This window comes from Ochotona curzoniae, unplaced genomic scaffold, assembly GCF_017591425.1.
Source record: "Ochotona curzoniae isolate NIBS_2020 unplaced genomic scaffold, NIBS_Ocur_1.0 contig_2688, whole genome shotgun sequence".
Taxonomy (NCBI): domain Eukaryota; kingdom Metazoa; phylum Chordata; class Mammalia; order Lagomorpha; family Ochotonidae; genus Ochotona; species Ochotona curzoniae.
Window position 1 is genome coordinate 29,175,049 of NW_024465553.1, and position 13,303 is coordinate 29,188,351.

At 41.6% G+C, this 13,303-nt stretch overlaps 1 long non-coding RNA gene across 1 annotated transcript; it reads left to right on the top strand.

The window, feature by feature from the left end:
* Positions 1-777: 777 nt before the first annotated feature.
* On the top strand, positions 778-12,886 carry LOC121153179. The gene is made up of 3 exons (XR_005883347.1): positions 778-835; positions 12,605-12,731; positions 12,849-12,886. It is a non-coding gene; the product is annotated as an uncharacterized LOC121153179 (long non-coding RNA).
* Positions 12,887-13,303: the final 417 nt, after the last annotated feature.

Here is a 13,303-nt window from a genome sequence, read left to right on the forward strand (position 1 = left end):
AGCAAGAAGTGTTCCAATGGAAGTCCTTACCTGGAGTCCTACGCAACTCATTGTAGAAATAGAGAAATACTTTATACCTTCCAATCTTTTCTCTGTAGCATACATTTTAGTGATAATATAGTAACAATATTTGTAGAAAAAGTGAATCATTGCTTGGCAGTCACATCATTATCGTTGTTGTTATTATTTAATTTTCATTGGAAAGTCAGATTTACAGAGAGGAGAAATAGAAGAGCTTTTGCTCTTATCACCTGGCTCACCCTCCAAGTAGCCCCAACGTCCAGAAGATGGCTAATCCATGGCAGGAACAAGGAGCTTCTTCTAAGTCTCCCATGTGGATGCAGGGTTCCAAAGTATTTTGCAATCCTTAACTGCTTTCCCAGGACACACGCAGGGTGCTGGAATAAAAATGTAGCAGTCAGGATATGAATCAGCATCCATCTGGGATCCTGATACATGTAAGGTGAGGACTTTAGCACTAGGTTATGGCGTTGGGCCCAGTAACATTTAAAATAAGTAGTAGTAATAGCTTGCATTAACCTAATGATATCTTGAGTTTAATCACTGCCAATTGTTGAAATTGCTGATACTGCTTCTAGGAAGCCTTCCTGGCCCTTGTAAAGCACTACTCTTGCCCAGGGAAGCTGATTGCTTTCGTTTCTCCAGGCATTGTGTCTGCTCCCTGCCTTGACATTACTTAGCGCAGTAGGAATCACCAAGGAGACCGGGAACAAGCAAGAAAAACTCATCACTCCCTCTGCCCACCTTCTCTTGCAGGTGTAGCCCTGTGGCGTGCTTCATGCTTCCAAGGCTGGAGAACACACACGCACCTTCAGTAAGTTGTTTGTTTACTTCTCACCTTGTTTTACATTTCATTTTAGGAACTTTATGGTGGTTTGTAAAATAAAATGAAAAAAACAAGTGTGAGAGAAAGAAGGCAAAACTGTGGTAGCCAAGATATTGGAGCTGTCAAAGCTGATTGAAACTCTTGAGGTTTTCTGATGCCATAGCCAAGACATGGTTATTACTACATGAATCAAATAGAAACTAAGAATTTGTAAATGACTGTGGGATATCAAGTTTGAAATGGTGTTTACTGATCATCCTATTTGTTTATGTTAAAGACTGACTTGCAGCAAGAGAAGGAGAGACAGAGCCAGACATGTCTGCTCTCTGCTGATTGATTCTCCCAGTGATCACAGTGGTCAGGGCTGGACCATGTCATAGAAGAACCAGGAGGTCCATCTGAGTCTCCCAGATGAGTCTCCCACCCAAGTGCTTGAGTCATCTCCCACTGTTTCCAATTCACATTGACTTAGAGCTGGATTGGAAGTGATGTAGATGGTAGCTTAGGCTGCTATGCCACAATGCCATTCCATTTTGCTATTGCAAGGTTTCTTTTCATTTGTTTTGTTTTTAAGATTTATTAATTTGAAAGATGGGTCTACTAAGAAAGAATAGATGGAGAGACATCTCCCATGTGCTGGTTTACTTCTCAAATAATCAGAATGAACAGAGGTGAGCAAGTCTGAAGCCATGAGCCTGGAGTGTTGTCCAGGTCTCCTACTTGATTACAGGAACCCAAGTGCTTGATCCATCCTCCACTTACTTTCCAGGCCTGTTTTCAGGGATTTGAGTCAGAAGTGGAGCATCCAGGATATGAACCAATGTCCATGTGGGATGCCAGTGGCTTTATTTGCTAAACCATAGGGCTGGACCCCCCTCACATTCTCTTTGATTTTTATTTCAAATACAAGTTTTTTCCACTTGGCTGCAATGGCAAGAGCTAAGCCAATCCAAAGCCAGAGCCCTCTTCTGGATCTGCCACATGGGTGCAGGTGCCCATGGACTTGAGCCTTCCTCTTTGGTTTCCCGGGGCAAAAGCAGGAAACTGGATTGGAAGTGGAACACACAGGACATGAACTGCACCCCTAAGGGAAGCTCAACCCACCAGGCCACAGTTCAGTCCACAAATATTGACTTGGTTCAAAGGAATCGGGCAGACCATGAAAACACTGACGTGCTCCCTGCTTCTTCCATCTGATACCCTGTGCTGGTTCCAAAGTTTGTGAGATGGTCAACACAATAGGCAGTCCTTGAGCACCATTTGTAATATTAGTTTCACCACTTTACACTTAGATCCACAATGCCTAATTTCCATTTCTCTGTGAACATTTTTGAATGAAGGACATTGCAATGGATATGAAGTGGTATCATTGTGGTTGCCATTTTCATTGGCCTAATGATAAATACGCTGAGAATCTTCTTGTGCTAATTAGCTTTTAGTGATCTTTGTAGAAATGGGCTGTTTAGTTCTTTGTCCATTTGGGAATCTGTTTTGATTGCTTTTAAGTCCGGTGGGTTTTTCCTGCCAGATGCCACTGAGATTGCTCATGGGGTGAGGCACCAGTGTTCTTCAGCTGCAAAAACCAATGGGGACAGTTTGAGGGCACGCCCATTTATTGTAAAGCAAGCACCACTCATATGGACTCGGAAAGGAGATGGCAGAAGTGTGTGGAAGTGCGCCTCTGAACCAGTTCATCAGGTGCCTGAGAATCCCAGAGCTCATATGCTCTCAGCAGACTGAGAGTGCTAGCAGCAGAGAGATCTCTTGCATACGACCGTTGCTGGCTTGGTAGCCAAACGTGGCTGGAAATGAGCAGTGCCTGCCCGTGCCTGCTTTCTCATTAATTGCTTGTAGCTAATGATATCCTCTTCCTCAGCTGATTGGTTTGATTGTTAGAATCCATCTCTGAAAATCGTGTTTACTCGTTTGCTGCTAAGGTGATTATTACTTCATTTCTTTGTTGGCTATTGTAGAGGGGCTTTCCATGGCTGCCTAGGTAATCTTCCCAGTATATATATAGATACCCTGTTGAGCTCAATAAATTGTGCATTGCTTCCCTAATTTGCATCCCCTGTGTCCTGATCTTTCTCAGTGTGGTTTTCACACCTCAGGTCCAGGTCTCCTCAGAGATCAACCACACAATCCCTGACAGGCTTCCCACCCAACAATGACACTGTAATTGAGTAGAAGGCATGTCTATCCCCTTAGACCCTCCAGTCATGTCACAGGTCATGTTCTGCACACATGGGTGGAAGCCATGCCTCAGGTCATGGGCAGATAGGCTGTTAGTGATGCCTACCAGGTAGCAATTGAATTGACAAACATACTTATAGTGCAATACAAAATTAATTTAGAAGTGATGCACAAATTAAATTAAGATAATTAAGATTGTCCTGAAACTCTACCACCTAATGACACTTAACGTTTTCAATGTCATGGCTTAATATTGGGAAAGCAATTCCTAAAAGCCATCAACACTGAATGTTCTGTAATGTGTGATGGAGTGAAGTCTTGATAACTACAGATTGTTTTATATTGCCTTTCTTAAGGCACAACTCGATAAGCTGATTTTCCAATTGCTTTTTTTAAAGATTTATTTATTTTTATTTGAAAGTCAGATGCACAGAGAGGAGAAGAGACAGAGAGGAAGATCTTCCATCCGATGATTCACTCCCCAAGTGACCGCAACGGCTGGTACTATACCGATCCTAAGCCAGGAGCCAGGAACCACTTCTGGGTCTCCCATGCAGGTGCAGGGTCCTAAGGCTTTGGGCCGTCCTCGACTGCTTTCCCAGGCCACAAGCAGGGAGCTGGATGGGAAGTGGGGCTGCCGGGATTAGAACAGGCGCCCATATGAGATCCTGGGCGTGCAAGGCGAGGACCTTAACTACTAGGCCATTGTGTCGGGCCCTTCTAATTGATTTTGAGTGGAAAATCAGATTTACAGAGAGAAGGAGAGGTGGAGAGAAAGATCCTATATCTATTGGTTCACTCCCTGAGTGGCCATAACAGCCAGAGCTGAGCTGAGCTTAAGCCAGGAGACAGGAACTTCTTCCAGGTTTCCCATGTAGGTGCTGGGTTAAAAGGCATTGGGCCCCCCTCTTCTGCTTTTGCAGGCCACAGTTAGGGAGCTGGAAGGGAAGTGAACAGCCAGGATATGGACCAGTGTCCATATGTGATCCTGGAGCATACAAGGCAAGGACTTTAGCTACTGGGCTACTATGCCAGGTCCCAAATATATTCATTTCTTTTTGGTAATTTTTGTGTGTGTGTGATGCAATTTCACAGATAAAGAGATTCCCCACCAAACTCCCAGCCTCCGACAGTCTTTCCCCAAGTTGCTACGATAATATAGTGCTTCAAAGAAGTCCTGATTCCATCAGTCTCTTATGTAAGTTTGCCCCAAGTTACCTGGTAAAGACAATGTCAGACGGTCCAGCATCCCATTGTCTATACATTTTCAACAGTTTCACTGGGAGTCCATCTTTCATTTGGAAGCAGGGATGCATATTGCATTGTATCCCCCACATCTGGATACGGTAGTCTCTATTACTCCATCTCTACACATTCCCCTTCGTGAGAAGCCATGAAGTAAGGTCAACAACCAGTATGAATTGTAACAACAACAAAATTACAGCACCATGAAAAAAGATGCACCACCCTACAATACATGAGCTAGTGATGAATTTGACAATAAGAGAAAAGAAAGTATTTGGAAGAAATTGAACTGAAATCAAAATACATGGGATGCAGCCCCCCCCCCCCAAGAAAAAAAGGAGTGATATTGAACAAGACTTTGCATGATGGTCTCTAGTTGGGACCATCTAGTTGCAAATTATACAGTTTCATTCTTTATTCCATGGAGCAGATGTACCACAGTTTCTTTGGTTTTTTTTTTTTTTAGCATTATTTCATTTTAATAGGCAAAATCACCATAATTCATTTTTCAAGGGAGAACAAATGAAATTATTAGAAAAGGGCAATTATAAATATTAATTGAATTAGTACATGAATTAACATTTAAGCCTAATAGAAAAACTCACAGAAGTCCTGGATTTTTCTCTCGGTCCCATTCAAAGATGACAGCCCAGCTGGCCCAAGATATACCTGCCAATTCTTTCCTAACATATGAAAAATCAACTTTATTGGTTGTTAGAGCAAATTTATCCCTAGTTAAAACATGATTTAAGGATGGACATGCACATATCCACATGTATACACTTGTATACAATGCAGTTTGAGCAATCCAAGTGATAGATCCTCAATACAGAGTAATGCAGAATACCAAGAAGAATAAATAACCCCAAGCCACACTGATTTCATTGCGGACATAGCGCTTAACACTGAGCCCTCCATGTTATGGATATCCAATAATGAATACAAACTGTGGAGGGAGGTTGGATAGGAAGGGAAGAAGGAGAAGAGGAATGATGGAGGAAGAGGGAGAAAGGAGAAACCTTTGGTATTCCAGGTATCCAACCCCCTGGTTCAAAGCTTCAGTCCTAATCTAGCTTCATTATTGTGTTTCACATGTGTCCAGGCTCTCCCACCACTGAAAATACATTCCTATAAAGAGAAGAGACATGGAATTAAAGAAAGTCCTCAAAAACTACTTGCTCAAGTAAAATGAATTACTGAGGCTGTGGACTGAAGAAATTAATCTGGTTATTTTAAATAAATTCAAACTCGCTGTGCTCCTTTTTTTTTTTTTTTAACTCAGCTATTCACTTTACTTCGAAAACTAGTTGCAAATGTTTGTGAATGGTTCCGAAAATCACACTTACTGATTAAAATGTCATCTAACAAATGATAACGGAATGAAGGCAGAGCTTCCAGTGTTTCAACAACCTAAGCATATATTTAAGATCTTTGGGGAAAATGATTTTTTTATTACTCAGATTCTAGACTGAAGAAAAAAATCAACTGTTTACTTAGCAGTCATAACTTGAAACTTATTAAAATTACAAATTCTAGCTTATCTAGTGGATCTTAGAATGCAGGAGCTAAACTAAGTTCTTTCTTCAATCAGGTTTTAACTAGGTGATAGATTTCTAAATCTAGACGCGAGCAACCTCCTACTGTCATCATGGGTTATGTTATCAAGGCTACAGGGACCATCTGTATTTCTGAGATCTGCCCTTGAAACGTGTCCCCAAGTTCAGTTCAGTATGCATTTTGAGATCCCAGATGACACGTCTTCGTTAAGTCTGGATGCAGCAAATCACCAAAATTTCCTATTGGATTCTGAAAACCTGGTTCCACAGTTTCTTAAACCACTCCTCTTTGGACACACACCTGGTTTGTTTCCATGTCTTTGCTATTGTAGATTGTGCTGCTGTAAATACAGGATTACACATGCCCTTCTCAGATGCAAGTTTCATTTCTGTGGTGTATGTTCCTGGGAAAGGAATAGCTGGGTCTTACGGCAGGTTTATTTGCAATTCTCCAAGCACTCTCCGTATTGATTTCCACAAGGGTTTTACTAGCCTACACTCCCACCAGCAGCAGTGAAAGAAGGGTCCTTTCTCCCCCCCGCCCATGCACACCAGCAGGTGTTGTTAGTAAGAGTTTTCAGCGTGGGCCAGTCTCATAGGAGTTCGGTGATGTGTCAGTGTGGTTTTTGTTTTTATCTTCCCGACTCCCTGATGGCTAGGGAGCCTGAGCATCTTATCATATGTGTGTTAGCCATTTGAATCTGTTTTGAAAAATATCTTCTTTGACCATTGTGGTTACATTTTTTTTTTAACTGTCCTTGGGCTTCTGAAGCTTTTGGTGTCTTTTCTAAGTGCTTTCTATGTTTTCCTGTAATAGTCTGATGGTTTCTGGCTGCGGATTTATGTCATTGATCCATTTAGAGCCGATTTTTGTATAATGTGACAGGTGTGAGTCTTGCTTCCTGTGTGTGCAAGCTGCTATCCAGTTGTCCCAATGACATTTGTTGAATAGACGAGCCTTTTGCCTGGATTGTTTTCAATTTTCTTATCAAAGATTAGGTGAGCATACATGTGTGGGCTCCCTTCAGGTGTTTTTATTCTGTTCCACTGATCTTTTTTGCCATTGCACCGGGCCCCAATTGTTTTCCTTTTAGAATGATGCTAGCATTGGATTTTGCATAAGTTGCTTTGATTGTGTTGTAGAATGTTCCTTCTATGCCTGTCTTGCTTAGAATTTTCAGCATGAAGCGGTGTTGGATTTTATTAAATATTTTCCCTGCATCTATTTAGAGGATCATATGGTTTTTATTTTCCATTTTATTAATGTGATGTAAAACATTTATTGATTTACACATGTTGAAACATCCCTTGATACCTCGGATGAAACCCACATGGTCCAGGTGAATGATCTGCGTGATGTGCTGTTGCACCTGTTGGCTAGTATTGTGGTTAGGATGTTTGCATCTGTGTGCATCAAGGATATCAGTCTCTAGTTCTCTTTTTCTATTGTTTCTCTGTCTTTGGTATTAAGGTGATATTAACTTCAAAGGAAGAGTTTATACAGATTGCCTCCCTTTCTATTGTTTGGGAAAGTTTGTGTAGGATTGGGGTAAGTTCCTCTTGAAATGTTTGGTTAAATTCAACAATGAAGCCATCTCGCCCATGACTTTTCTTGGTTGAGATTAAATCACTGATTGAATATCAGTCTATGTTATAGGTGTATTTAGACTGTTAAATGTTTCTTGGTTCAATTTTGGTGTATTTTATGTGTCTAAAACCTACGTTTTTCTGGGTATTCTGTGTTGTGTGAATACAATTGCTTGTAATAGTTCCTAATAGTTCTCTGTATGTCCAAGGTATTTGTTTTCTTATTTCCTTTCTTGTCTCTGAGCCTGTTGATGCATATATTCTTCCTCCTTTATTTAATTAGTTGAGTTAATGGGGAGCGTATTTTGTTGATTTTCTCAAAGAACCAGGTCTTTGATTCATTGATCTGATGCACAGTTCTCTTGGTTTCTATTTGGTTTATTTCCTCCCTTATTTTGATTTTTTTTCTTTTTCCTACTAATCTTGAGATTACTTTGCTGTTGCTTTTCTAGTTTCTTCACTGTAAGCTTAGTTTATTTAGTTGGTGTATTTCTAGTTTCTTAACATACACATTGTTGGGAGTTCTGTGGCCCTCCTGTATAACACTTTCTAATTTTTCCTCCAGATTAGAGAAGCCTTTGTTTATTACTTCATTGAATAGGCCTTTAATCCCAACTTCTTTCTTTCTGCACCTTCAAAGAACTCCCATGACTCTTATGTTGAGCCTTTTGATTCCTCAATACATATTTGCTTGCCCCACTTCTGCTTACAGCATTTTGTTTGTTTCTTCATGATGACAGGAAATATTTTCCAATTCTGAAATTCTTTCTTCTGCTTCATTCATTTTGTTTTTGAGACTTCATTCATTTTCTTTTGTACTTTTAATTTATTGCACAGTATTTGTAATTTCTGATATATCTTTGATTTGAGTCATTGCTGCTATTTCCTGTGTAACATATTGCTTAAGTTCCTTGAACTGCTGTTTATGCTTATTGTTGTTCAGAAGCTTTATCATGAGTTTTCTGAATTCTGTGTCCCCCATTTTTCCATGTCTTCCTCAGTTAACTTTGAGGGTGGTTGAGGCTTTTGCTCCTGTGCTGGATTGTCTTTAGTAATATTTATAATGCCTCTGTCTCTTCTTTTACCATTTGCCATTGCCATTCTGGTTGGCAGATTCCTCTTTAATGGAAGTTTCTAAGATGTATTACCTACAGGTCTACAAGTTGATTTTTATGTTTAATCGGTTCCTTGGATTAGGAAAACACCAGTTGTCCTAAATAACTCTTTTTTGGCAGCTCTGATGTTGTCAACACCTGATGGCCATTAAGTCTGAGTGCCTCTTGGAATTATTTTGGATGGAGTTTGTAGGGTGCCATGAAGGCACTGTTTTTTCCTGTGGAGCCTGTGCAGTGTTGTAAGATGGAGGTGATCTTGTTGCCAGCTTAGCTCTTGGGCAGCTCTGCTGTCCTCCCTTCAGTCTAACAGTGCCTGGTCCCTTGACACTGGTATCTGAGCACTACAGATTTAGCACATGCACAGTTTATCACTGCTCCTTCTGCAGATTACCAATGCTGTGAGCCCTTGCTACTCTGTGCAAGATGGTCCCCATAGGGGCGCTGACAGAGGTCCTGGGCTGTCAGCCATCAGTTCGTTTCAATTAGCTAGAAACAAGCTCATGGTAGGCCATCATTAGAAATCCACATTTGCTGCCCTGTTTCAAAACACAGGGTCCAGTTTCGTGCTGTCAGAAATTGGATTTGCTGGCTTTAACCTCCAGGGACCACACAGACCCTGCAGGGCGCAAAGCTGGTGCTACCCTCCCCATGGGATCAGTTGGTTCTGGAGTCTAGCCCAGTCTGGTGGGTCCAGGCCCAGTCTATGCTTGTGCCGAGGAATGTTGCAACCATATACAGACTGGAATGTAGCTCCCACTCTGGCCCCACACTCACCAATGAGAACCAGGATGTCTGTTAGCTTCCCAACCAGCCTGTTCCAGCCATAGATGCACTTGTCCCAGTGTTTGCTTTGACAAAGACTGGCATAGCCCCTCATCTAGCTTGGCTCTTGCCTTACATGCTATAGCCTGGCCTGACCCCCATCTTGATTCTTGCTGGTGGGTGATGGAACCTGACTCTGTTCAGTCTACTCCCATCCCTAGCTCATGTAAACCTGTAGGTGTAAGAGCCTAGCTCGGCCCTTCCTAGTCCACCCTCTTCCATAACCAACCCACACATTATGAAACAGGTGGAGCTACTTTGCCCAGCTTGCCCAACCCCCAGGCGTGGATCATGTGATCACCAGTGGCAGTTATGACCCACTAGGTGAGTTTCCCAAGTTTCCCCACTTGGCCCACTCCCAGACCCAGATCTCATACATGCCAGCTGCTGTTAGGCCCTTATCCCCAGCATAGTGTACCCTTGCATCTTTACCTTGTATGTATGAACTGGTGAATGCTATGGCTTGTCACACCCTACACCCTGTTTAAGGATGCACATTTGGGTGCTGCAGCTTGGATCAGCCCAGGCTGTTATCAGTTCCTGAGAGATGGCAGGTTCCATGGTCATACCTAGCTCCAGCCATCACCACCCCAACTCTTGAGCTAATCAGTGTTACTTATATTTCCATGGGTTTGCACCTCCACATGCCCCATAGAGTCTATCCCCAGACCTGGTTCTCTCACATGCTGGTTAGTGTCATGGCCTTGCCTAATATGACCTGTTCTGACATTCTGTCAGATACTAGGATCTAACCCTACTAGACAGACCTTCAGCCCTAGCTTTCACATGGACTGATGTGTGGTTGTCGGCATTCTCTGGTGATAACAAATCCTACTCAGGACTTCCATGTGGGTTGGTGTATCAGTCTGACCTGTACAGATCATCTGTCCTCTCCCCAAATAAGCATCAGGTCTCAGTCCCCTTTCTTATTGGCAAGCAAAGTGACCCCGTAATTGGAAATCCCTCAAGACTGATTTCTCACCAACGTGCACAGTGGCCTTATTCATGGACGTCTCTGTTTAGTAATTGCACATCCTCCAAAACCCCAGAGCTTGCCCCTGGGTGGCCACCAGGCTCTAGTTGGCTCACTGGCCAACCAAAACCCAGGACTTGCTCATTGTGTGGCAGCAGTAGCTATGGCCATGACCCCATGCAATGAACTTGACCTGGCTTGGGTACCCCCAGCAGCCACCATGCTGCCTGAAGCTCCCACCACCTAGTCCCCGAGGTCAAATTCTCCTAGGTGACTCCTGCTGCAAGATGGTGGCAGTGGGTGGAGTCAGGGGCCAACTTTGATCACAGGAGTTTGCTTCACAATATACTTAGCACAAAGGGAGAAACATGTTGGATCCAGGCAAGCCCAGGATTCCACTCAGCACTTGACAGTGGTGGCTGTGGCCAGGACTCCAAGCATTGAGTTCAACCTGTTGTTAAAATTATGTGTATTAGCTGCATTAATACTGTTTTTATATGAAAATTAGTAAATAAATAACTAGAGAAAAAACAGATAAATGAGTAATGTTAAAAGGCTTCCAAACTAGCTTTTTTAGTGTGGCATTTGCTTTGTATGTATATGTTCTGTTCAACTGTCCGATTATGACTGGCTGCTATTTGCTACTTGTTAACAGAAGATATTTCATGATGCAGTAGTTTGTTTTCCTGCTAAGCTGTATTTCACTTGGTATTAACATTTTAGTTTAAATATTATTTCATAAAAAGTAAAACAGATCTCCCACCCACCCCAGGTCCCAGATGTGGGGCATGCTCCGTCATTCCTGCTCAAGGGGTTTGACAGTTCACCACTTGACTGGTGAGGCTTCTCCCTTAATATCCCCCTTTACTTCCGGTTCATGAAGGAAACAATATGGAAATAATAGTCTTACCCACTTTCCTGTAGTCCTTGAACCTTTTAAGCCTAATTAGCTATATATAAAGATTGTCAAAAATATAATAAAAATGGCAAAAAATAAACAAAAAAGCTAAAACAGATAAAGTAGAAAGGATTTTAATGTGTACAAAATTAAAACAAAAAAAATACATAGCATACTTGTATATATTAATATCCAGATTAAGCTGTAGGAAATTTTTCCTCATTGATGTACATTTAGTTTAAAAATACTTCCAATATTTCATTATTTTATGTCGGAATAAGAAAGTTAAATTTTACTATTGCTTTGTAAGATGTTTAAATATCTCAGGATGTTTGAGAAATCATTCATAAATTATTCAAAAGCATTCTCATTATCCTGTGCAGTATTCAGCATGTGTCTTCCCTAGCTAATCTAGCTGTTACTTATCTCATGTATTTTTGTATGTGTGCAGATTACACATTGAACTCATTTTATAATTATTATAGGAAACAATCTGATACAGAATCATAATGGAATTGTAGTTTTGGAACTGCAGAAATAACAGGATAAGATATCTTATTTTGTTTTTATCCTGTGTTGCAATATAGATTCTGAATTAAGCTACATCTCATAAAGCTGCAAATTAAACAAACAGAAGAATTGCACTCAGCTTATGATTACAGGTACTGAGTTAATAGTTAGGCTCAGTGTTTATGTGATTACTTATTTTAATTTAAGTGAAAAGCAAAGTGGCAATAACAGACAAAGTAATGTCTTCCACTTGCAGGATTATTCTAACAATGCCTTCAACAGTTCCTCACATTCAGAATGTTTAGAGAATACAACCTTTTTTTTTAAAGATTTATTTTATTTTTATTGGAAAGGCTGATACACCGAGAGGAGAGACAGAGAGGAAGATCTTCCGTCCCATGATTCACTCCCCAGGTGGCTGCAACTGCTAGAGCTGAGTCAGTCCGAAAGCCAGAAGCCTCTTCCAGGTCTCTGCAGCGGGTGCAGGGTCGCAAAGCTTTGGGCCCTCCTCAACTGCTTTCCTGGGCCACAGGCAGGGAGCTGGATGGGAAGTGGGGCTGCTGGGATTAGAACCGGCGCCCATATGGGATGGCCAGGCGTGCAAGGCGAGGACCTTAACCACCTGCACCATCGCACTGGGCCTGAGAATACAACCTTTAAGAGAAAAATAAAGATATTCTATTGTAGTATTGAAATTGCACAAGTAATAAAGGACAAGATATTTTCATTTTGTTGTTACTCTGTACAGACTGTAAATTAAATTGCATCCATTAATGTTGCAAATTAAATATATACATACAGTTCACTGTCAGTGTTTTTGCGTAATGATCCAGAACTGAGGAGACATGTGCTTTATAGATGTTGGTGTCATTTGAAGATGTGGCTGTGGACTTTACCCAGGAGGAATGGCAGCACATGGACAACACTCAGCGGACCCTCTACAGGGATGTGATGCTTGAGACTTATAACAATCTGCTGTCCTTGGGTGAGTGAAACTCTGTCATGCCCAAACAGGATACTTCTTTATGGTTGACAAGTAAAAGGAGAGTTTATTAAGTTTAGTAGTTGGTAGCTCAAAATCTACATCATTTTCCATGAACAGGGTACAGCTTGACAAAGCCTGATGTGATCTTGAAATTGGAGCAAGAGTCAGCACCATGGACAGTGGACAAAGCTGTAAACCAGAGACTTCCAGGTAGGTCAGCACTTAGTGGGCATTGAAGTTGACACATAGCTCATTAAAGGTGGACTGGAACTCTCGTTTTTTTAAAATGTTTTTTCCTAAAGGACAGCTGTTGAGACAAAGGCATTCTACAGTTTCCATATGTAGGTTTATTCCAGCAATGCCTTTCAAAATTGGCCAGCCTGTAACCATACATCTAGCACTCCTTATTGCTCTTTTCATGATCCCTAGCACTTGAATCATCATCTGCCACCTGCCAGATACATTCTCAGGAAGTTGTGCTTGAGTCAGAGTACTCAAGCCAAGACAGATTGGTGCTCTTACGGGATGTAAGATATCCCAACCTTATGTTGAGTTTCTGTGCCACATTTTCA